This window comes from Orussus abietinus, unplaced genomic scaffold (assembly GCF_000612105.2).
Source record: "Orussus abietinus isolate OABI.00-Male unplaced genomic scaffold, Oabi_2.0 scaffold18, whole genome shotgun sequence".
Taxonomy (NCBI): domain Eukaryota; kingdom Metazoa; phylum Arthropoda; class Insecta; order Hymenoptera; family Orussidae; genus Orussus; species Orussus abietinus.
Window position 1 is genome coordinate 1108088 of NW_019396011.1, and position 25798 is coordinate 1133885.

Genomic DNA, 25798 nt, shown 5'->3' on the forward strand with positions numbered 1-25798 from the left:
TTCATATCTCGGGAAATGTCGAATATTCTCAATTCTAAGGGTGAATATAATGGAGGCGGACAAAGATATAATTTATAATGCTTCGGAAGTGAAACTTCGTTAGCCCCTGTAATGTTAATCGGTCTTCAATAGACTTCGTGTACCGTAGCGACATCCACTAAAAAATGTAAATTAAAAATTAATAACGATCTGACCGTATCAACCAAAAAATCAGGAACAACCGATGCGGTATTTACAAGATTTCTAGATTAGGCTGGTTGATAAAAAATAATCCTTGCACGATAGTTTAATTATCACGAATCTACGATATCGTTTTTAAATCCCGAAGAAATTGACGTATCCTGAGTAAGGAGGAATTTTTATGTATGCATATTTCATCAATGTATCGTGTTTCATTCAAGTCATAATTATGTTTTATATCGACGCTAAGAAGTTTCATGATTTTCTTTTTTCCTAGTTACTTGGGAGACAATGTACCGGCGCAGGTGGAAATAAAATAGATGTTTGTGTCGCGTAAACGGGGAATTTTCTTTTTGCGCCGCTTTCCTCGGAAATATTTGCGCCTTCCCTATCGGGACCTCCCGGCGGGGTCTTCCTCGTCGAAACTGCGAGGGGAGAATCCTTACTTTTTACGAGACCTGGGGAAAATTCAATTTCTGCGTCGTCCCATCTCTTCGAGGCGGACCGAGGACCGAAATTCGAGTTCGAATCAAAACCTCCCTCACGATGGAAATTTCAACCACTGCGACGCGGTGGAAAATTCAAGAGCGAATTAGGAGGGAATAGAAAATTCACCGGTTTTCTACAATTTTCAAGAAAGAAAATTCAATTCCCACCTCGATCCATCTCTCCGTGGCAGGTCGATCAATTTCGAAGTTCAATAAGAATCTCAGTCTTTTCCTCCGCTACGGGAAAATTCAACTACCGTGACAAGGTGCAAAATCCAAGAGGGAATTAATTCTCAACGTAGACTGTAAAAGACTTGAACATAAACATAAATGTCGGTGACGGGACGCGCCAGCTTATGTTACCATTTTCTGTATTCGAAATGACGTTCCCACCGAAAAGGGTATAGATGAATTTTAGTTTATCGACCTGGATTTAATTTCTCAGCGGCTTTCATGTCATTCTTAAAGGGCCAGGAAGGCCGTCGACCTCTTCTCAGCTCTTCAGGGCAATCGCGCATCGCCTCCACGTCGCTCGTTTCTCCGTTTTAGTAATCTCGCGAGCGATAAACTCCGGTAATGGAGGCTCCCGGAATTGTGCCCTTAGGTCGTTGCTTAGGTGGGCTTTCCGGGCCCTTAACGGGGCCCTCCTCTCTTTTGTACCTTGCCGTGTGAAAGCCCGTAACGCCGCGAGGGCGTCGGCACGTTTTTCGCGGGGTTCCTCTTCAGGGTGTAAACTCGTCCTCGAGGCCGGGTTTATAGCCGGCCGCGTTTAACTTTCCCGAAAATAAAAGCAGGCAACAAGGGAGAAATATACGAATCGCGCCGAGAAATATTTCCCTGACCCAATCCATGTTTCGCTTCCTCGATCGCATTCTAAAGTTACTTCATGTACTCTGAAAGAAATTTCATTGAACGAAACCTATTGCCAATTCCAGGATGAATTGTTTCCCTGAAATAAAGTAAAAAAAAATATTGCATCCAATTTATTGGAATTTATTTCAATGAAGTAATTGTTCTTCGAAGTCACAGAATAATTCTCCGGTACTGTTAGAATATCCCGTGAGATTTTAACGCGATCACGTTAAATCTTAGAGATATTTTGGAATCTTTTACCTAATATGTTTGTTCATCGACTGATGTATTCTCTGGAATTAAATAATCGACGTAAGGGCGGTATTTTATTTTATCGGGAAATTAAATGGAAAACTGGAAGAAACGGTGACTTATTTTCCACGTCGGATCGTTCGTCATTTTTCTATGCTTAACGAGGCTCAGAATTTTTCCTGCCCTCCTTTTGGAAGATCTCGACGAGGTCTTCTTTCTTTTCACTCGAGATACACGACAGCCTTCGTTAGAGTTCGAGCCAGTTTTCCTGGCGAACTTCCGGGGAAAACTTTCTTCAGCCTGCTTTCGAAGATCCCGCCATCGAGGCGTGCAGAACCCTGAAGACATCCTCTCGCGCGACTTCCGTTCCCGTGTGAAAATTTCAGGAAAAACCTCGAGCCGAATCCCGGCCTGCGGAAAATCATCGGCCAGCATCCCACGGAAGATACGCACGCGAACTCGCCAAGGAATAAATCCTCTCTCTGCTCTCTTCAGAGTATAAATCCCAAATTCCTTTTTTCCACCTTTTTCCAAAACCCCGGAAAAAATTGCGAGCTCGGAAAAGACTCGAAGTGCATCTCGGAGAGATTTCCCGCATCGAGGAAAAATTTCCCCCACAGCGTTTTTCTCTCCTTTTCCTCTGGAATACGCTTTTCGAGCTTCGTCACCGAGAATTTCCTTCAAACTTCCATTTAATCCGCGATATATTTCCTTCTCACACCTAATTGCACTGATTAAATTTTCGGACATTGTAAAAAGTCGACGTAATGGCGTTTCTCTTTCGGCTCGATTTTCCAAGCAATCCTCATCGTGAATAATTTCAACATTCGTTATATTCGGGAAAATCATTACTTTCCATGATTTTTCCAAATGTCCGCGTCAATTGTTACAGAAAGGCAGATTGGGAACTTGCGAAATTTTAGAGGCGGAAAATTTCGAAATACGTATTATCAGTGAATTTTGCGGTATACGCGGGGGCTTGAAACGTGCCGATATCGTTTCTTTTTTCTCCGTTTTTTTTTTACGGAAACTTTGACAGAAGGGGAACAGACACATGAAATATTTCCCGAGGTACGTTCGCGAGAGGATAAATTTCCCTGTGACCGATGGCGGCCGCCACGTATCAGGGAGAGCTAAACGTCGATACGGAAGGTTGTATAGGGAAATGCCGGGATTTCTGGGGAAAATGCAGCATCCCAGTCGAGTTTCGAGGAATTTCGAATGAGAGGACGAGACTGGAGAGCTGTCGCGATATATCGGGCTTCGAAATTAAGCTCGCAAAGGCCGTAACGAGGGCTCAGCCGAGATCGCTATGGATGTTGCCGAGAGGACCAAAGAGCCTATATCATCATCCCTCGAATCATGAACTATCATCGAGCACTTCCCCGTCGATATGACCGCCTATTTCATTGCACAGTCGACGAGTAATAGCCCTGTGAAAGAACGGGTACAATATCTCCCGCAAATCGCGACGAACAGTGACCGGGAAAACTGCAGTAAAAAATCTGGGGAATTTTTGGAAAATTCAGAGAGCCTTTAGGGAATTGCCGAAGAGTTTCAGGGATTTTAGGGATATGTTCATGAATGCCAGGAGGGGGGTGAGGGTGTTCCAGAACGAAAACGGTGCAAAAGTAAGTGCGGTCTTTAATCGTCGAGCTTAAATAAAAACCAGAATTACTTTTGCGTCGAGTTCTACGTTACATTTATGATTTATTTATTCTTTCGCAAGAAAGAGTTATACCTCGCCAAATGTTGACCGTATAATCACGGCTACTGGAATTGCAGAAATTAACGAAGTTGTTAGTCGGTATTCCAGAGGTAGGATTTCAGGTCCTGTTTTTGTTTCGAATTCTCGGACGGTTTCTTCCCCCAGGGAAGCGTCCTCCTCAGGGTGCCCGTGGGAAGGAGCACCGGTGTCGCCACGAGATGGGAAGATGGCCAGGACGAAATTGGACGTCGGCGACTTCGCGATGACAAATGGCGACATTCGGTCAGTCGGGTTTAACGGGAAGAAAATTCCGGGAGAGAGCCCAGGAACACGTCACCGGGATTCGATGGGCACGACGAAGAGCGACGCTCCTTGAAGAGGGTCTCGTTAAATCGACGCACCCCGGGGACTCGCCCTTCAACCAAGTTTACACGGTTGAAAATCACCCCCAAAATGAAATCCAAAAAGAGGACACACCTCGAATTACAGTGAAATTAATCGGCGCTCTTCAAGTTGCATTTAAAGTTCAATAAGCAATTTTCGCGGGTCTCGGTTCTCCCGAACGATCATGGCGAAACTTTCCCCCGTTAAATAATTACCCGTGGGGTGAAAATTTGTCCCCGGGGCTTTTAGGATTCATCGAGTCGATCCAAAAGGGTGGCTGGATCGATGGGCTGCTCCCTGAAGACTCCCACGTCGGTTTTATACCATGTGTCAGGGTGGAAGGGTGGGCTCAGAGTGTACCACATCAACCCTCGTACATAAGGCGGGCGTCTTCATGTACAAGGGTGGTTTCGCCGAGGCAAACTTTGGAGAAATAAGCGAACACCTCGTTAGCAGCCTCTCCCATCGATATCCGACCTCGAAGAGCGGCGTCGAGGAGGTCGATCCGCAAGAAAATCGCTCCGGATCCACCAATCTCCCAAAAAGGGCGCAACTCAACCTCCACTTCATTAATAAGCCGAAAAAAATCCAAGAGAATCCATTTGAAAATCCGGTTTTACATCCCCCACCTGAAGTCCCACCTTGAAGCCGCCGGATTAATACTCCCTCTCTTTCTTCAGGGCCTCGGTACAATTGCTGAAGAATTAGATCTTCGTCTCGGGGACTTTTAAACGGAGAAGTTTATGCGGAAATATCCACGCTGACGGATTAAGTGGGATTTGGAGGGATTTTTGAAAGCTCCTCCGACCTCGAAGAGGAGCTGACCACTTCCGGCCGGCGTGTCCGACACGTAGTCGGACGAGTCTCTCGTTAGAGCCGAACTCTGCCTCTGGAAACTCTCCAATCCAGGAACTCGAGTGGTGTTATTAGAGGGAGCATCCTGCCGAGAGAACGGTGCTTATTGCGAATTAGCGGAGTGCTCGCAAACTCCCATGTTCTTCAGGGTTCCGCGATTCCCATGATACCCTGGACAAGGGCAACGGACCTCAGCGATTTCAGCTCCCCTCTCCAGGGTCCCATTTCCCTCTCCAGGCTTTTCATTTTTTCTTCCCTTCGACCTTGAGGCTCTTCCTCGTGGCTTGATGCCGTCTTCTCGGTCGTTATTAGCTCTTGGGGTAAATCCAGCTCTCTTCGGGGTGGGATCTCCTTGGAGCACTGACCGGGTTATTGGACCATCTCTGATTTCCCTGCTCAGGGTCGGCAAGGTCGATCCCTTGAATTGCGACCCTTCTAGGGGGTCCTTGAAGGGTCGGGGAAGAGGGGACCGAGGGGATCCCCGGAAAAGTCGGGAACCGGAGGTTGTGCCTCCCGAAACGCCCGCGGGAAGGAAGACCTTTCTTCTTATTTCTTCAGGGTCCTCTTCAGGGTCGCACTCCTCTTCTACGAGTTCGCCCCTCCGATCCCCCCTATCGCCCTCTCTTGCCAGCCAATTATGATAAAAGCGGTAACTGAGCGGGGAATTATGATTGAAATTACAGGGAGCTGGCTGCCAGCCAGCGAGCTTGTCGTCGTTAGGCAAGCTACAGGATAAGAGCCTCGTCTCGTCCCGCACGCAGGAAAATAATTTGGAAAATAAGCCATTACACAAAATTTCCCTTCTAATCCCTGGAACGAAACGAAACCTCGAAGACGGTCCAGGAGAAATTTCTTCCGAGAAATATTTCCCTTCCATGGTCTAGAAAATAAACGATTACTCCACCGGGTGCAATGGGAGTTCCGTTCACGAATGCAGTACTCTATATCGGCGATAACAGATTTCGTATCGAGACGTCGCTGTTTTTATTAAATGATTTTAAATTACCGGGCATTTTCTAATGACAAGAGGAGGACTCTTTTACCGTTTAATGCACGCTGGACTTAATTGTGGAGATTTTTGCTGTCGGTGCAACTATCACTGCAGGGGGTGCAACATTTTATCGGTAATGCTAGCCTTCACGGAAAGTGCAGGTATCAGCGACTTTTTAATCGCTCCGACACTGGGCCCCGAAAAATGCACGTATATGGCGTCCATGTATTAATAAATCCATAATTCCGTCCAAACTCTCCCAGGCCATTGCGCAGTCGAAATCCCGGCCACGAAACTTCGGGACCCCGGCAATAATCCCACGTGCGCCTCGAAATTTATTTAGCCCCGACATATAGGGAAATTATCGACGCGACCACGCGTTTACAGAGTTTCCGCTTAATTTAACGCTCGTTCCGCAACCCGCCGATTATCGGCTCTGGGATGCTGAGAAGAGACCGCGAGGAATCAGCTGAGGTTTTCCTACCAACGTGCAACCGCGAATTTCACCTCGCGATAGGCTCGCAAAGTCGTTGCAACAGGTGCACGATGCATTACTTAGGACCCCTGCATACGAGTCGACCCATTCCCGGTCGACCTGGACGGAATTTCGGCAACGTCAAAATCGGCGAATGGCCTTTCAAATTCGAATTTCGATGCATTTCGAATTCGATGCATTACTTAGGACCCCTGCATGCGAGTCGACCTGGACGGAATTTCGGCGACATGAAAATAGCCGAATGGCCTTTGAAATTTCCGACTTTTAATCATTTCTCCGGAGTTGATTCTTCCCCGGATATGGGATGCGTCCCTTAGATTTGAACAAACAAGGGATGAAACCCCTGGCTGTCTGGGGGTGCAGAAAGTACGTAATTCAATTTCTCCCCGACCAGGGTCAATAAGTCGCGCCGATGCACTCTCCTCGCCGGCGACTTTATGTCCGATGCAGGTTGGATATGTAATCGATATCATGTAACTTCGATAAATAGACACGTATGTGAGTATATATACATGCCTTTACACATATATATACGTAACTTGGCCGCGAAAGCGCCTCGTAAAGCTCCTTTCAATTTATTCCCCATCTCTCTCATACTCCCTTGTTACCGACTTTAGATCGCACCCCATGAAGGATCTCCAATTTAAAAAACCACCCCTCTGTAAGAAAATTCTGGTTCGCCCGCAAAATTGAACGTCGCTATGATAAAGAATGATAATGACGCGATATGTACCTTCCTTCCTCCCTTATAAACATCCCTTATTTACCTCGGTGAAAATGAGTTCTAAGGTACAGGTGTCTCGGATATTAATTCTGATAAGGTGGCGCGGACCCCGGGGTATCAGTACTGGTATCGTAATTAAATTCGGATCTTATCAGGCGAGGGGATACTCGGTTCTTCGGCATTGCGGGACACACGAGGAAGGAACTGGCACATTAAAGGGCCGCGATAAAAAGCGGCCGTTTTATCGCCGGGGGTGTAAAAGAAATACAATTTCCCTCACCCTAGAGGGGCATCGTTTGCAGGTTATGCACGGCTCGTCAGGGTCGGAAGGGCGATACCGGCCAACAGTGATAACAGGAGACGTTTAGTGCGGACTCGTGGAGGAATTTCCTGCCACGATCCGCCGCTCGTAAATTACGGGGAAATTGTCGGACAAAGTGGCAGGTCGTCCTGCATTTTTTATAAACCTGGAGAGAGAGAGGAAAGGTTTGCCTCTCGAGTCGAGCGGACTGATTAGCGACCTGAATTCAGGTGTCTGATTTCAGGTGAATCATTGACCCGAGCACTCCACCGATTGGAAAAAAGCATCTCCCAATCAGGAGATAATTCCTCCCCAGAAGCAGGGAAACTGGGAATAAATTTCGAGGGTTCTTCAGGGCATCCTTCGAACGGATTCCTGTAAAATTCCTGATAGTGCCAATATAGGAGCCGGGAATAATGGCCCATCTCCTCGATATGGGACCCCGAAGAGCAACCCCCGTATAGGGTGCAAGGTTTATTGGCTCCCATGATTTACCTGCGCATCGGAAACCTGAGCTGCATATCCTGAGAAAATCTGCCTTCCCGAAGACGTTCGAATCCTCTTCCTCTGGGACAAGCCATCCCACGAAATCTTTGCTAATCATTTGCTTCCCATCAAGTTTTCCCTCAGGGAATGACATCGAATTTGAGAAGGGTTTCCCTTCAGGATGGTTGAATAGGAAGGGTTTGTTTCTTTTAGCTGCCTTTCTCGCCCTGAAGGAGCTTCTTCCCGTGGGATCCGCACTTCCGGTGGCCGGTCTTCGGGGTCCTGCCCTTTGCGGGGGTGAAACTCCACCCCAGTGGTTCGTCCCTCGTTAAGAGGTGAGCTTCCGAGTTACCTTTCGGTCCTTCCGGAGCTTTTCAATCGGTCCACCGGAAGTATACGGGAATCGATGCCACCTATCCCCGGTAATCTGCGAGCAGATGTTCCATCCGACATGGAGTTACATCCGTGGATCAGTTCGCCTCCACCCCAGAGGGATCGATCCAGCTTCCGATGGGTCCATCGATCCTCGAGGAGCTTTATTGCCCAGCCTACCGGGAATCCTGGACGGATAAGTCCCTAGGGGTCCTGTGGCTCCCTCGGGACCGGGTCTTGCAGCTTCTTGACCGGAAGGGATTTCCTCGAGCTCAGCCCCCGACAAAGGGTCTTTACGCCTTGCAGACTGACCGGCTGCTGACCTATTTCCTCAAGGGATGCTGCAGATTCTGACGAGTCGCTCGTCTCCTGCATCTCGACATAAATCCCCTCCAGCGTTTCAGGATTCCTTTCTATACTCTTGCCCAATAATATAAATAAAACATAAAAATGTCCATCGCAGTCACGAATGCATAAGAGCATTTGGCGATAGGGAGTGTCCCTAAATAATTTATTATTAACGACAGCCAATAATTTTCTTCGCTGTTCCTCTTTGTTTTTAATACGTCGTATCGAGGATATCATGGAACTGCGATTCGACGGAGGGGAAAGGACATTTCCCGATATCTGCATCTCGATCTCCCAGTCGAATCGGCGGATTCCGCCGTTCCGTATCGGAGAGCCTTGCATCCTTTCGAGGGGACCGATAACGTTGGAATTGGAGCCGGCAGTTTCCCCCGAGCGTGACTTCCGAGCAGCGGTTATCCCCCAGGAGAAAGTCGAATAAAATCGACAGGAGAGCCGGAAAACGATCTCCGTTTCGCGCCTCAAAGAGACCGCCCTGACGTCTCTCTCCTGAGCGGAGATGATTCCCCGGATGCTGGGAGCTAATTAGACACGTCCCCTGGTAATCCTCTAAATGGACTCCCCGGACGTTCGAGCGGCGTTTCCAATGCGGAATGGGATTCCGTGAGAACGGCATCCCCCGTGATAAGGGAGTCCCCCTAATGGGCTTATCAGAAGGTCCTAATCGGGTCCATTTCGCGAGAACCTCCGAGAAAAAGGCGCATTCTGCCCTGCGGATTTCTCAGACTTCCGGGGGTTGTTTGGATGGCGATTGCTGGATGATAATGCCACGCTATTATGATAACAATTGTTTTACTTTGATTTATATACACGTATATATATAAATTCTTTTTTTATATTTTTAGACTCCTCCGTTTTCCAATTTTCCTGGAAATTTTTTCCACGACCCTCGCAATGGAAGAAACTCGGCTTTGGTGGGGCAGGATCCCCCCAGGGGGGAATCCTGGAAAACGCAGATATTACCGGGATAACTCCAGACGGGATATTCGCGGGGGATAGACAATTTAAGTTTCCCCGGGAAGTTGGATTCGCGCCTTTGAGGGAGGCCCCTACTTCTCTTCGCACTTTCGAATATGTATATGTATGTTTATGGCCTAGTACATAGAACATCTAAGTGTAATCTGAAATTATCTTAATCTCGTTCACCATCCTACTTTCACGGAAAAAACGATAAATAAGAGGGCTGTGCATTTTAAAAGTGCAATCAAATCGAAATCGCCGAGAAAAGAATTTGAATTTGTAGAGAAGTGAAATTTCTGCACTGCATAAATTTTCCTATTTTTCTATTTCCATGGAGAAAATGATTTCCTTTTAGCCTAAGAGACTTTTTAGAGATGCACCTCAATCTTAAGACCGGCTTGAAGTCTTACATCCGTTTCCGGCCGGAATCATCGTAAACGTTAACCCACTTAGGAGCTTTAAGGCCGGATATCGAGCCACTCGTGGATTTCCGACACAAAGGAGCCGCGCGTACGGAAAATTCGAGTCCGCTGCGGAATACGGGATCCGCCTGGGTATCGCGACGTAATCCCGGGGATCCCTCGGGACTCCGGTCGGGAGAGGTCCTCGACGCGGAATCCGCTCGTGCGATTCGGGAGCTTTGGGGGATCCGGATGGCGATCCGACATATCCGCTCGTCTTCCTTAAGTGTTTCTCAAAAAGATCGCCGGCATGGAGCATTTTCGTTTTTTCTTTTCCATAATATTTCTTCCTCGGTAAACATCAACAACACGGACGATTATGAAAGTGGCTTAAGGGGATGTAAAAGTGACATGAATCAAGTCTCTTTCCGCACAGGGTAAACCGAATTTTCTTAAACTTCACAACGTGAACACGGAGGCTATAAGGAAGGTCCCATGAAATTTCGATGTTCATAAGAATTTGTCAAAATGTCTGTAAAGAAATTTTTCGATAATTCAAACATGGCTGTCTGCTGCACAAAATAATAAGAAATCCCTTAAGGCGGTCCATCCGTGTCGATTTCCTTAAATTTTCCGGCTGGTCGCTTAAAAATGACATTTCCCCGGGTTTTCCCGCAATTAAGCCCCCGTTTATTTAGCGCGGAAGGGTTAACCGCGGGTACCCGGGGGTGTAATTGAGGTTTCCATGGCGCGGACCCTGCGGACTTCTCGGCGGGTGAATCGGCGCGTCCTGGCCGTCCTCGAATTTGCATTGATTTAAACCCGGGGGGTGGAAAAGTGCATCCCTAGGGACGACCGGGGAGAGTCTCGTTCGCGCATATAAATCTCGTTAGCGACGTCGACGTCGTCTCGGGGCTCGTCTCGGAGACGGTCTTCGGTCGAGATGTACAGTGAGGGACATTGATTCCGCCCGGGCGGAGTTTGCGCGGAAAGGATCTTCCGCCAGCTTCCTTTTGGCCTGACAAAAACAAAGGAAGATATTCCGCCCCCCGGCGAGGGGTTAATTTAAACATTCTCTAGTGAAAAAAAATCAGACTTCGGAAATCCCTTAAGAAATGTCTATTGGCTTATCAGCGATTTCCGTGACGAGACGTACGCGTAGAAAATCACCATTGGTCCAATATTCCCAGCACGGTCAGACGAATTCCGCCCGTATGTCGAAATGGCTTCGCGTTCAAAGGATTAAAATTCCCGTATTAAAGTTCATATATAAATATAAATTAATAACTTCCATTGGGGGAATTCTGAGCGTTAGCCGTACGATGTTACGGATTACTTATCAAATGCACAGAACGGGGGGTGAAGTATATTTCAGACATGAAAGGGGTATTCAAATTGACCCCTAGTAGGGGGGCAGGCGCCGTGGTTATCGAGTTTCCATGATTAAAAAATACAGGCTGGATCGATCGGTTCCCGTCATCGGGCCGGGGCCCCGGGTGACAAGAGTCCGTCCTGGACGCCCTTTATTGGCAAACTTTCCGATCGGCGTAGCAACTTTGCACACCCTGAAGACTTTACGAGCCCCGTTGACTTCTCCCTCTGTTCCAGCAGACCTGGACATAGGAAATGGCGAGGACACCGGAAACGCGAGGGCGGAAACCACCCCTTCACTCCTAAGCCACCGTTAAGCCGCGAGGTGCACCGAGGGAGGGTGAGCCGCGAGAGCATGAAATATGAATAAAATCCCCATACATATGGATGCACCGACACGGGCTCGCTTATGCGGAAGTACAAGGCAAAGTAGAGGGACTTACTCGAGGTGGCGGGAAAAATGAGCCCCGCAGGGGGGAATTTAGGGGATGCACCCAAGGGATGAGGTGCACTTCGCCGCCACCTCGGAGTGCCTCCAAACTTGCGCTCAAGGTTTCTCATATTCCCCGAAACTGCGCAACAAGAGCTCGATAGGGTCCTCCTGATATCCCTTATCAAATTGTACAAGAAATGAGTACGTTTAGAATTGATTTAGGATATTAAAGGGCGCGAAGGAGCAAGAATTTCTCAGGGGAGGGAGGTTGCAATTTTCAGGCGCGGAGATCGGGGGGGAATTCTCGACAATGGAGGGAATAATTTAATTAGATTAGTTAAAGCTGATTTACAAAGCGGAATTTTAAATCGAGGAGAAGGGGTGGGGGAATTCCGAAGCGGAAGTGAGGATGCAATTTTGAGACAAAAGGATTCGAGAGGATCCTCTTAATTAAGAAAGTAATGTGATTTACGAAGGTGAATTTTATTCCAGGAGAACAGGGGGAATTCCCAAGCGGAAACGAGGATGCAACTTTGGGAGGATCCGTCCAATGAAAAAAGAAGAAGAAAATGTGACGTACTTAGGTGATTTAACATTTATTTACCAAGGGGAATTTTATTCGATAAGAGGGAGATATTCGAAGAGGATGCACTTTCGGGACGCGGAGATTGGGGAGGATCCTGTCTCTGGAGGTAAGGGAGGATTCTCATCCCTCGGGCTCCGGGGTTACTTACTCTCAGCCCCAGTCATACGTTCATATCGAGTGCGATATGTACTTCTCCGGCGAAGTTAGCGCGGAATTTATGGCTCCGTGCCCCTGCCCGGGAACTCTGGATCTAGATCTAGGGATGGCATTCGAAAAATTCGTGAATTAAGTATCACGGACTCGTCACGAAGCTCGGGTGGATCGATGCTGGAGGTAAAAAGGGAGTCTCGGAATTTCATTTCGCTCTTAATTAAAGGAGACCCGGATACCACTCCCGCGCTCCTTCCTCACTTGAAAAATCATTACCGGGTAAAATAGCTAACTAATCATCCCCCAAAAAATCGTATCACATGCCCAGGAATCACCTCCACGGATATCAATCGCAATCTTGACCCCTCTCATTTCCTTCTGAATTATAAAAAATGCCTTTCATCCAGAGGAGGAGCGGTGAGCTGTAGGGTGGTTCCTGATACCTTTGGGCAGGATTTGGGGGGTCGGAAGGCGCTTCCTTGGTCCCGGGGGTGCCCTAATTCCTCCCGGGACTGGGAGAGGCTGTGCCCGGGTTGACGAAGTAACCGATCTCTGTATATATAAATAATAGATGACGCGAACCCCCGAGCTTCGGTTTCTCCTAGGGTGGAGGGCTGTTGCTCTCCCAGCGGTAGCCATGGCAACAGGTGGTGAGTCTTCGCGAGCCTCGGGTATCCCAACTTCGGGGTGTTCCCCGTGAGGGGTGTCGACCCCCCGCGAAGTCACGTAGGCTCGATCAATTCGGAAGTACAAGACACCGGGGGTATATCGCGCCGAGAACTCCTGGACAGAGCTCCGCACCCTGGAAGATTAACCGGGGTGTGCAATTTCCCGAAAACTCACCCCCTAAACTGCTTCGAGGGGGGCGAAATGAAAACGGACCCCCTTTCCCCTATCGAGCGGTGAAATCTCGAAACTGATTATAAAACGCTCGTTATCACTTCCAAGACCCTGTAACCGAAGACCGAGGGACGATAAATTATACTCCGATATAACAATATAGATTAATCATTTTCAGTCCTACTTCGGGGCACTTCCGGTCGATAGGGCGGTGGGGCTCTAATTAGGTGTCGTCTAGTTATTAACAATGTCAATAGTAACCCCCCTCGACAAGACCGACTCGCTTATCGCGCCACCGCGAGGCAGCTTTGATAACGAACAAAGCGACTTCCGGTTCTTTCCCGATCCGCTGGGGGTTGTTTCCGGTCCAGGGCGCGAGGGGGTCTAATTAGGTGGTACCCGGTAACCCTTTGTCTCCGCGCGATAAAGCCCTTTGTCTCCGGGGGCTGCTTTACGGTTTACGGGGTTTATAGGGCTGAAAATGGTTACACGTCGCGTTCTTGGGACCCCCCTCCTTTAACGGCGCGTTTCGACGGAATTAACGGGGGCGTAACAACGCGACCCGCCATGTCGGGCAATTATTAATATGGGGGATAATTCACGTCATCGATCTCCCGAGGTGAGGCATTGCTCCTCCCAAAAAACTCAACCCCTAATTCCGCGGAATCTGCGTCGCGCAATTTTCCCGGAGTTTGTTACACCTCGTTCATTTCCGTCGAGGTTTTCCGCGCGCGGAATAAATTACGCGGAATAGAGGGGCGCGGGGCTGGAATTTCGAAACTCGATATCTCGTCGGCCGAGCGGAATCAAACGCGGCCGAAACGCAGGTTCTCGAGGTCTTTTTCTTGCGGAATCGGTCCCTCCACTTTTCGAGCCCTTATCAGCCCTCTAGAAGAGGAAGGGCATGGGGATAAAAAGTAAGGGAAATAAGAGGGGAAACGACGCGCACTCGGAGTGCCAATTACCGAGGGCGCTCCGAAAATGGAATAAATGAATTAACGAGATGGAATCCTTGTTTTCTCGATTTTCCGCCGAAATCGATCGCCGTGAGTTTCCACTTGCCGGGTGAATAATTATGATATGCCGGCATTTCCGGCCGTACTATCGGCCGTAACGAGACGCCCGGTTGGTACGCTAATTGCATTTTCCAGCCAGCGCTCGGAATTTGTTACAACCGCGGAGCACCGAGATGCCCGGGAATGTTTATTTATTTCCACCCCCAGGCCCCCCCCGGTGGAAATGTCGGCGTTCACCCCTCGATTCGCCCCATGGAACGTTTTCCAGGATCCGGGGAAATCCGGGAAAGAAATTAGATTCAGAGATCCAGACGAAAATTCTCAGAATTCCGCGGCGGGGTCGAATTGTACTCGTAGAGGCTTTATCGCACCCCCTGGTGAAAATCAGGTTTCAACCTCGGCTCCACCCTCAAGAGGAAAGATTTTCCGGAGTATGTAGGAACTTCAATTACGAGGGAAAAGAAAATTCGATTCTTAATGACCGAGATATGATTTTATTCTTTTAATTTCCATTCAAGATGGAGTTGATTGAAAGAGATTTTCCACGATTCTTTCAAATTTATGCCTATACCGAGATTATCGACTTTGCTAATAATTAGTATTCGGATGTTCCTGGTGGAAAGAAATTTCACCCTCTCCAGGAAAAAAGTCGACGTCCATCCTCCAGGTCACGCTGGGAATAATTTTCCCGGACCCGCGGAAATCCGCGGGACGCGAGAATTCCGCATCGAGCGTGTGTATATCATCCGCGATGCGGCGCAAAAAGACGCAAATCCGGAAATCCATGGCCTGGCTTTGACCGAGGATCTCTTTTGACTTTAATTAACCTGAAAGTAGAATCCTCGCGTTTCGCTATCACCGTTGAAAGCGTTAAGGTGATATGGACAGATAATTCGGTGCACCCAGTTTGGAGAAAAATTGTATAAATAATTTGACTCTTTTCTTATGTACATATCACATTAAGCTCTCCGAGGGGAGGCACTCTCGCGAGTGTACACGCAATCGACACATGGCTCGGTACACGAGGGAGGCAGACGACGCGTTAAATGATTCGCGGGTTTGAGGGGGACCCCCCCTAGACTCGCAAAAAACACAAGAATACGAAAATACCCCAGCCTTCGATTAATCGACTTTCCGATTACCGGAGGATCCGCGACACGCGAAGTGACCCCGAAGAGCCACCGAAGTGCGCGACGCTAAAGGCGCCGAGAAAATTTAATCGACTTCGGTAAAAAAGAATCCCGATATACTATCCAATGATTGGTATATAGATATTTTCAAAATTACGTATAAAATAAATTGAACCACCCCGGGGGTCAAGTTCCCAGTCCGGAGAAAAGTTTCATGAACCATCAATTCCGCGGATATCACTTTGACATCCCCTTAATAAAAAATGAAAGTGAAGAAGGGGGTGCAAGGGGAGGAGCTCAATGGGGAGAAAAAGGCGAATTTTCGCGTGTCCTGTCCTTGGTCCCGGAAATATTAACGATTTAACGAGCCCGTTACACCCTGGGAAGGACCCTCCGCGTTTCATCGCGATTGCTGTCATTACCCCCCGCGAATCGCGATAGGCCGTCAGCGTCACGTCATGTAATTTTCGGGGAATATTTTCCCGTCTACTCGCGTCATGTTGGGCTGATAATGGAACCCAGGATATACGTCCGATGGCCGATAATGGACACCCCCGAAAACCGCCCCCACGCGACGTCGCCATCGCGTAGATAAAAAGGTCCTCGCATGACGAAACGGCGAAATTCCCGGGCTGATAGAAACCGGGATTAATTCCGCGTCCAGTAAACCGATATTCTCCGGGTTTTAATATTTCCTTCCCTGTTTCTCGGTTGGCGAAGATCCGCCGTTGCCGAAAGCTCGAGGAAAGGCGAGCTTTAATCCGCCAACGCGCCCAGCCCCGGGGGATCCGCTTTTCCGGTTTCTTTCCATCATCCCGGGCCTTGCGGGGATTCTAATAAAGCCGCGAGATGAAATCCAAACGATCGTCCCTGCCAGGTCTCGTAATGCAGCCTCCTGGTGATGGTTTACAGGACTGCCGAGTGCAGGCCGCGAGGCCGCACGAATTTACTGCACTTGCGGAGGCCTCCGCGTTGCGTGCATTCTAATGCAAGCATTGAATCACCCGACTTCCCCTCGATGACTCACGTAGAAAATGACCTGAATTTCGAATTTCACCGTGGAATTTACTCATAGCGATTGTACAATGGATATCGTTATTCGTTTTGGAAAATTTAAGGGCGCCGTATGACTCGTGGTTTCTTTTTATTTCGCTCGACCTCGTTTCGAGGACTCGCGTCGAAAGTGGAAATTTAGAATTAAACGACCCAATGTACGCCTTTCGAAAATTGAAATCTTGGGCATAAACGTTGAAAAGGCTAAGGGCGTCTTAAGTCGCTGAGCAGCGCGATCGGTGAGGTCAGAAAGCTCGTAAATCGAGAATCCTCCGTGCCAGGATGAACCCCCGGCCCCTCTTTATTTCCACAATTGGTTTGATTTATCCTCCGGTGTCGACTCGGTCCCTGTTCTTGGCAAGCCGAAGGAAACTCGTCTCTAGCTCCACCCGTGGAGACAAAACGACCTGCAGGTTCGTCCTCAGGGTTTAAGTGCATATGCTGATCGCCAGAAACGCCGCGATTTGCCGCAATTCCCTCCGCTTTTCCCATATTTCATCCCTTAACCCGTAGCCAACGCGGCCTTTTTTAAGGTAGGATGAGTCAAAGGACACCAGGAATTACAAATGCATCGCTTAAAAAATTTCAAGGATAATCACTCCTCCGTTTCACAATAAAATTTCCGTTCTGCCATAAAATGCCCATTTCATCCTCTTGACCCAGGATCACTTTAAGGCAGGACGATTCAAAGGACTCGGCGGGAAACGCGGGCCACTCGACGATGGGCATAAAATGCGTCGATTTGCGTCGATTCGGGGGGAAAAACGCGCTTTTCCAGGAATGGGGCCATTTCTCATTCAGAGGCCCTGCAGGTCGGGCCGGCAATTCGATGAACGTTTCGAGCTTTTCACCGTGGTCGACAAATGCACTTTATCGCGACTCGACGCCCGGCATTTTTCCACGTCCGAGAGACCTCCCGTTTCGATCAGCGTCGCGACGCCCGGCCCATCCGTCCGGGTTCTTCTCCCCATTTTCTCCCTCGCTATCTATTTTCCCCGGGAAAAGAGGCCCTTTGAGCTTCGGGGATCCGTAAAGCGCGAAGTTGGGTCGCCCTCGTTATATTAGGATTTAACGTCGGCCCGGATTTAATAATTCCCGACGGCCCGTCCGCGGCTTTAATCATTTTTAACAGCTGCCTAGGCGTATCATTAAACACTCGGGATATATTCTGCAGGACGGGACAGGACGGAGAGAAATAATACCGAAGAGTAATCTCTACCTCACGGGAACCTACCTCTACCTTCAGGAAATCCCGAAATTCCTATTCTTCCGTAATCGAATTTCGAGCTATCTCCAAATGTCTCCACGGTCATCTTATTTCTTTTTTATTAGTCGTTCGGTACCATATGCGCCATTTTCCTTCGCTAAATAACCCCCCGACCTCGAGGGCAATTTTATTCCCCGATTTGGCAGGAATATTCGGAAAAAGAAAAAGGAAAAAAAAAGAATTGTAGGTCGCCGATCCCGCCCATCCACTCGGAAAGGACCCTCCGTCTCTCTTATCGACTCTTCAGGAAAACCAGGACATTTTTACTGGCCCAGAAATTCCAAGGATCTGAATAAAATCGATCCGTTTCTTGCACGTCAATTTCTTACTGATCTGAAATCGAGTACCGATTTTATCCTCCATGCGTAAAAAAAAAAAAAATAAACGACATAAGCAATTTCATAACATTTTCTACATACATTTTGAAACCACGCGTCATAAAGTACAAGTGCATATTCCCTGGGGAATTTTGCAAGACTACAAAATGACCTCCCCGTAAGTCTTCCTACTTTTCTTCTCCTTCCCCGTCATTTTCCTCCTCCCCTATTTTTTTTTTCGAAAATTTTGCAAAATTGCTCCCGGGAAAATTGCGACGGCTTTCCCGGCACAATTCATCCGGTTATCCATTCGCGAGGCGAATAGTACTTTCGCAAGTCGTAAAGCCCGCCCGTAGGGAATTTCTTTTTCCCTAGTATCGGCCATCCGGGGAAACTTTTTCGGTCGGGTTTGACAGTCGGCGACCTTATTTCCGCGGAGGTCCGCCGGCTCTTTTTACGGCCCCCGATCCTCGCGGGGGGTCGCGATACCAGTCCCTGTAACGAGGCTACAAACGCAACTCTTCTCGACGCTCGTTTTACGTACGGCCCTCCGTTTAACAGTTCACTTTACTGCGGCCGGCCGGATATGAAAATCTGAATTATGATTGTCCCCGAGCTTCGTTTTACGCCCTGGCCGAACGCGCGCTCAGTTGGAGCCCTCGCTTAAGGTGATATGAAAGTGTGATACATGCATATCAATATATACATCACCCATACATATGTATACCAGAGAAAAATGAGAAAAATTAACCCATGTAAATTATGGCTCACCAATATTTTTTTTCAATTGTTTAGATATCGATTCGATAAGGGGTATCGAGTATTGGACATGCGAGCTACAGTTTATTAATATTTTAGCGATTAATATTGGTATATGGGGATCGATGATGCAGGGGGTGAGACGGGGGTGTTCTTATTCCGGTGTCGAAGGGTTAAGTGGTGCTCGAAGATACGATAGACGGATGAAGCGGCGCTTCGCCTCGCTTCAGAGATGCCGAGGAGCTTCGAAAGCTCGAAGGAGGAAGCTGACTGGCGGAAAAATTAATGGGTCGAGTGGCGGGGCGAGACCGAGAAAGCCACCCCTAAAGGGGGTGGTTTAAATAAACCCGACCAGGCACCGGACCATTCGTTATTTTACCGAAAACGTCCCATCCATGCGGCCCGATATGAGATATCAAAAGTTTTCGACACCCCATCAATGTTTCTCTATATTTCAGGTAATCTCCTTAATTCGTTACTTTTCGTAATGGGGGGTTGCGATTTATCGGAGGAGAGCACATGAAAATTAGGGGGGCTCGAAAGTGTACAATCCTTTTCGACACGTTTTCACGTCTCTCCCAATATCAGACGATTTTTATATTTCATGCAGAATCGAAATAGGGATTTTACAGAGTACGGGGGAGGGGAAATGGAAATCAAGAGGGACCATTTCCCGGGATTCGGAAGAGTTCGATATTTTCGATACCTTCCCCGACTCCCCCCCTGGGAATTTTTCCCCATTTTGTATGATTTTTATATTTCATACGGAATCGGGTTGCTCGATTCACCGGAGCACGAGGGGTGGGGAAATGAATATCAAGGGGCTTCGGAAAGTGTTCTATATTTTCGGTACTTTCCAACCCCCCTCGTAGACGTTTCTTCCCATTTTAGTTTCAGACGGTTTTCTCGATTCGTACGGAACAGGGGGTTGCGATTTAACGGGGTAGGAGTTTCGGAGGGGAGGGAATGAAGACCAGGGGGTGCACTTCCGGGGTTCGCCCAGTCGTGGGCATTTTTCCTCGCGGCTCGCAAATCACCGCACGGCTCATTTGCATAGGCGATTCGACGGGGGATTTACGGGGGGTGTAAACGAACTTTGGCTTCTTTACGACCTCATATCTTGCCGTACTCGTAAAGGGGCTCGCGACATCGACTCCGAACACAGGGTGGGAGCGGAGGCACTTTTGCACTTTTCATTCCCGCTAATCTCAAGAAAAAGTGGAACAAGTCCCTAGGGATGACCACGGGGACGATCCACGCTTTAACGAAAAAACAAATAAAATGTTCATGAAATAAATTAAGAAGGAAAGAAGCATCGCGAGGGTAAGGATCTACTTTAGGGCCCTGCAAATTCAAGTGACAAAGTTTCAAAGGAATTGACGTACTTATTTTGGAAAAAAAAAAAGTTTCACAAACCTACCCCTCAGACGCGATTTTTGTATCACCTTAACCCTCACGCGGAAGGTAGGAAGATTTATCCGGAACGGGGAACGGGAAATGGCAAGAGGTGACAAGAAGCGAAAGGGGTAAACGAGAGAGAGAAAAAGAAGTTGAAGTAAAAGGAAAGATAAAGGGGCTGCAAACGCGCTCACTCGGGATTCATTCATCCCCTTCGCGGATCCGATCCTGTGCGCAGTTTGCGTTTTAACGTCTGTCAGGGAAATTCTGGAGCCTCAGGGAGAGATCCCATATACAAAAAGGGTTTAGTTCCTCAAGGCAGTCTTTACGGCCCCATAAAGTCGTCCTCGGTCGATTCTCATTCCCGACATCGCGGCCCTTTCCTTTTCCACCCCCGACATCTTCCTTTAAGCATCCTCCCCCGTTTTCCCCAGGACTCGCATTCTGCCCTCCTTGTCTTCCCGCGGCATCTCGTTCCCGTTAAAAAGACTTCCTGCTCCCCCCTCGAAAAAAAAAAAAATAAAAATAAAGCAGGACGCAGTTAAGCTTTGTGTCCTCGCCGAGCCGCATTTTCCTTTCCGGAGGTGGCATGGCTTTTGAAACTCGACTTCCTCTTTCGTTATAAAGGCGGCCGAAAATTCCGGTTTTCCTTTCCGTACCTGTAAGGGTTGTAAGTATTTAGTAAAATCTTCTTCACCGGCATCGATCATGCTCTTCGACGTGTTTCCCTTCATTTTAAATATCGATAGTCGTTTTCCGGAAACAAGGGCAGCTTTAGGGCCAATTCCTCCCCTCGGCAGGGGAGCTATGCAAAGCGCAGATTCGACGTGGAGGGCACAGAGGCGGCGTAAGTGGACTAAATTAAATTCAGTTTGTCTTTAACGCGATGTATAGCAGTTAGTTTGAGTTGCAAAGCAGTTTGGCACACGTCTCTCATTAAGTGAGAGCAGAGCTTGCGCCATAAAGCAACCCCATAAGCGAGAAGCTCCTCGAGAGGCCTCAAGCTAACACTTATTCCGGGCGACGTTTCCCGGCGGAAAAGCTTGGAGCTTCCACCCCCCCTCAACTTGCGAGGGGGACCTCGGGTCAGAGGGCATCGAGTGCGAGATACGCATCCCCGGGTGGCAGGGTGCCAAAAGCACAGGAGTAAGCTCCCGCAAAGTATCCCGCGAAAGGAGGAAAGCTCGCCCAATAATTCCCCGGAGGATCGATCATCGGCTTGGCGGTCGATCGGCAGAGATCGATCGTCGATCGACAGCGATAAGTCGGTCTCCCCCCTTTCCCTCCGTGTATTCCCCACTAGGAGCTTTCGAAAGCCCCGAGACTGGGATTTTTCACGCTCTGGATGCACCGACGCGCCTTATGAGCTTCTTGAAGAGGCTATCGCGAGCTTGCACCTCTTCCAGGACGATAAAATCCAAGATGCCGGGGTTGGATCATTTCTATATAAATTTATGACAATCAATTCGGAGCGATAAGTCGATGAGTTTCTTCCTTTGCTTCCGACGTGTTTCGATCTCGAACTTTCATATCACTTTAAATAATTTCCGGTAAAATCAGTAGGAGTTGTGATAAGGCGGCAAGTGGTCCTCACCGAAGGAAGTCGAGATAATCAGGTTATTAGGAAGACCTTTAAAGCTCCTCGTGAAAGCCCTCCACTTTTTAAAGCCTCCACCTGGTTAAGGGAAGAAAGGGACCTCCCTGATCATCTTCCTTCGGGAACCCATTCTTCATGGGAAAGCTCGAGCTAAACGTATCTCTCGCGGATCTCGAAAGCACGCTGATTCGAGATTCCCCACGAATTGGGGCAGCTGCTTCCAAAGTTGCATCTTAATGCAGCTGCATCGATTGTTTCGCATTCCCGTGGCAATGAGATTCCGGTGGCTCGGGGAGTTATTTGAAAATAAGTGGCGAAGTTACCCCCACGGGATTTGCATTTCTCCTTTCTCCCTTTTTACGGGGAGAATCATCGCGCAGGGATGAAAATTTGGTTCTCGTTATGGGGTGCTCATTGACGCCGTTAACGTGGATTTACGTGGGGGCTGTTTTACTCCGGATTCTAAGCGCGAAACTTGTCGAAATTCGAGGATCGCGCTATTATCAATCAAGATCCGGCGACGGTTTTATCGGCCATCCCGTTTCATCGACCATAATCAGGGTTATGGACTATCAATCTAACGTCGCACCATAATCCGAAGGGGGTTCCTCGCTAACAGATTTTCGGACGGGATGCAGGGACAGAGATATCCCCCGTACATGCACCCCCCAAATTCCCCGAAAAAATTACGGATATTAATAATTACCCGGTAAATCCGATAATGAGGAAAATCCGGTATATAAAAATTGCATCTATAAAATGTAATAATTAAAAAAAAAAAATTAGCCCCAACTTCTTCCGTAATTTGTTCCGAGATTTCGGGCAGCAAGAAGAGGACTCTCTCCACGATGAAGAAAGGCCTTAAGACGTCTCGAGAGAGGAGAAAGCACGAAAAGAGAGGAGCCGAAACTCGCAAGCTCTGGAACACACGTGTGCACCCACGTGGATGCACAATGCAGATGCAGTGCACTCCACCCGGCTGCCCGTCCGGCCAGTTGGCTCGCTAAATCGTCATTTATGAATTACAGCTCGGATGAAATTTTCCGGACACGTCGAAGATTCGATTATCGAACCATCTTCTGGTATCGATCGAAAGGAAGGGGTTCGCTCTCGGTCGGGATATCGATAAAGTCTGATAACGAGCGGAACGGTTTCCAAGGGAGTCGGCTCTATGGGGTGGCCGCCCTTAGAGGGCTGCAAGAGAGAGATATCTCGACTATAGACACGGGAGAAATGGAAGAGAAAGCTTTCCTCCGATTTCCCGGATGCAGGATGCAGCGATGCGACCTCCTTGGCACAATGGCTTTCACGCGAGCGTTCACTCGATTGCACAATTGCACCCCGTGCGTGCGCAAGAATGCACTTGGCCGGGACTTGCATATGCGTCAGATAGGGTCCAATGATGCGAATAACGCGGGAGATGCTGGAGATAGACAAATCTTGGATAGTTCCTATCCTCCCACCTGGCATTCTCCGATTTTTCCGGCGGCATTTTATAATTTTAGAAAATCATACAAAGAAAAGCCAACGGGTAAATGCAATATTCCCACGGATATATTTACTGTCTATCAAGCGGGTGCACCATGAAGAGATATTAAATTCGCAGGAAATAAGTTAAAAGCCAAGTTAATTGTTATTTGGGAACGGTGCCATTGTCGCGATCCCTTTAGGGGGTAGGAGGGCCTTTTCGGCGTCGAATTCACGACTAAGGGTGCATACCCATTGGGGTGTCACCTCCCGGTGGGCCCCGTTAAGTGGATTCGTTAGCATAATTGGGAATTACGAGGGCCCGAAAGATGTTAATAAATTAGGCCAGACGAGCGTGTAACGAGGTATCGGCCTCCTCGGGCTCGAATTTCGGACAAGACTCTCCCGGGCCTTCCAGGGACGTTTCTCACCCCCTGGGACGGGGACATTAGCGAGGAAAAAAAAAGTCATCTCCGAGGGTGTCCGGAGACATATTGCTTTAATCGCCCTCCAAGGACCCGGGAGGAAATGATTCGCCGACACGTACCTCGTAATAAGAGCCGAGATTCGCAGCTTCCTTATCAAGAGTGCTCGGGGGTGACTTTCTGCCTCCGGAGTTTCCCGTCTACCCGAAGGGCGCAGTTTTCCCTCGGAAAATCGGTCTCGTCTCGACCCAACCCCTTTGCGAAATTTTCAGATACCTTATCTCATTGTCCTCCGTTTTTTTGTTTTCCCTTATTTCCTTTAATCACCATTCGCGGTACGGCGCGATAATAATCGCGAGGTACTTGTCCTCGATGTAAACTCCAGAAGGGTGTTTCTTTTTATCCCCTCGTCCAATTTCCGCAAATTTCCTCGGCCGAGCTGATAACGAAGGCTGTTATCACGTTAACCACGTTTCGTCGGGCCTTGCACGGCGATTCGTCGAAATTCCGCGGTGGAGTGTTGCCTCTAAGTATCCTTTTTCCATCCCCTTCTTTTTCTCCTCTTCTCTTTCGCCCAGTGGTAACCAAAATTGCAGGGAGGAGAGAAAAAGGGTGTTTCGATGAGGAGTAATTTGACGGCGCTCCCGGTGAAATGCTTTTAATGAAAGGCGAACATCGCGTCTCCCTTCCACTTCCTGCATACGTTATATTCCTCGTCCCCGTTTCCTCATCACCGCATCGCTCACCCCCTTCCTTCCCCCTTTTCCCCACATTTTTTGCATCATTTCCCGCCACTTTCATGAATTCCGCCCCGCGAAAGAGAATTCCCCGTGCACATATTTAACGTACATTCCTGTATATTCGGTTCCATAAGTTCGCGGACGAATTTCCAAAGGTCCATACATTTATTATTCTTCGCCTCGAAACCAACCACGTGACAATTAATGTCCCTATTTCCCGCAAGCCTTAATTATCTCCAAAGGAAGTCCGTTTTTTTTTGCAGCGATGTACATGTAACTTAGTCCTATATTCTTCTCCCGGAAAAATCTTTGAAATTTTCACGAAAAATCTCCCCCTTTTGGAACTCACGGAGGGGAAGTCACGTCCAGGAAAATGAAATCTCGATTATGTTTTTTTAATTTCAATCAAGGAGACGTCGAGCCGACGTGAAAGTACCTTAATGAAACATCCCCTGTAATATTTGGCCCCTCCTTTTCTTAACATTCCACCCCCGGTTTTCTGTCATCTCCGTCGCATTTCCGCAGAAACCCGCCAGCGGAATCCGCGGAAATGACAGTCCGCGCGAGTCTCGGGGCAATTTGGCCGCGCGCGGTCTCATTTATCCGGGAACATTTTCATACGTCGTCCGTCGGGGATGATCTCGAAGGGGTGTCTCCACCTTCAACCCTGAGGATCCCCTGTGAAAACCCGCCGACGAAGTCGGCTCGGTCGCGACTCGTCCTCGTTTTCCAGGGCGAGGTGCAGCTCGTGCACGTCCCGAGTGCCCCCTCGGGCCGGGAAACGCAAGGTTAAGGGTTGCGGGGCTCGAGGGGCTTTTTGAAGGGTTAAACACGTGTTAATTCACCCTCCGACTCGGCACAAAGCATCGCGCTTTACCGTCCAGGGAAGAAAAAGAGAAAAGGAAAAATAAGAGAATCACGAAGGGTAGGGAAAATTTTCTACAATTTTTCCTCCCCACATAGGTGCATTTCATTACAAAGAAATCATCCCCTCGCTTCGATTAATTTCCTGGGAAATAAAGTACCAGTCTCCTTTAGTTTATTAATAAACAAAAAAATAAAATAAAAAACTCGCCATTTATTACCCTCGTTATCAATTCTGAATTAAACCCCAATTATCGAATTATCCTCCGAATCCTCCCGTGCTCGTCCATCGAAACTCCCGCAAAGGAAACATTTGCCAGCGCGGATGGCAATCGGATTGATTAAAACCCCGCTTGAAAATTATCCTTGTTTAGGGAAACTCGATATTCGGTGAGTGTTTTTCTTTCCCCCGCCCCTTTTTACCTGGTATCGTTGTCGGAGCTTCGCGGAGCATTCCCTGAAGGAAATTGATAAACAAATGCACCCGTTCGAGAGTGCATCCCCATTCGGTGCACGGTTGCACGTGAATTGAAAAATAACATTAATAAATACTCCCTAGTGGAGATTCT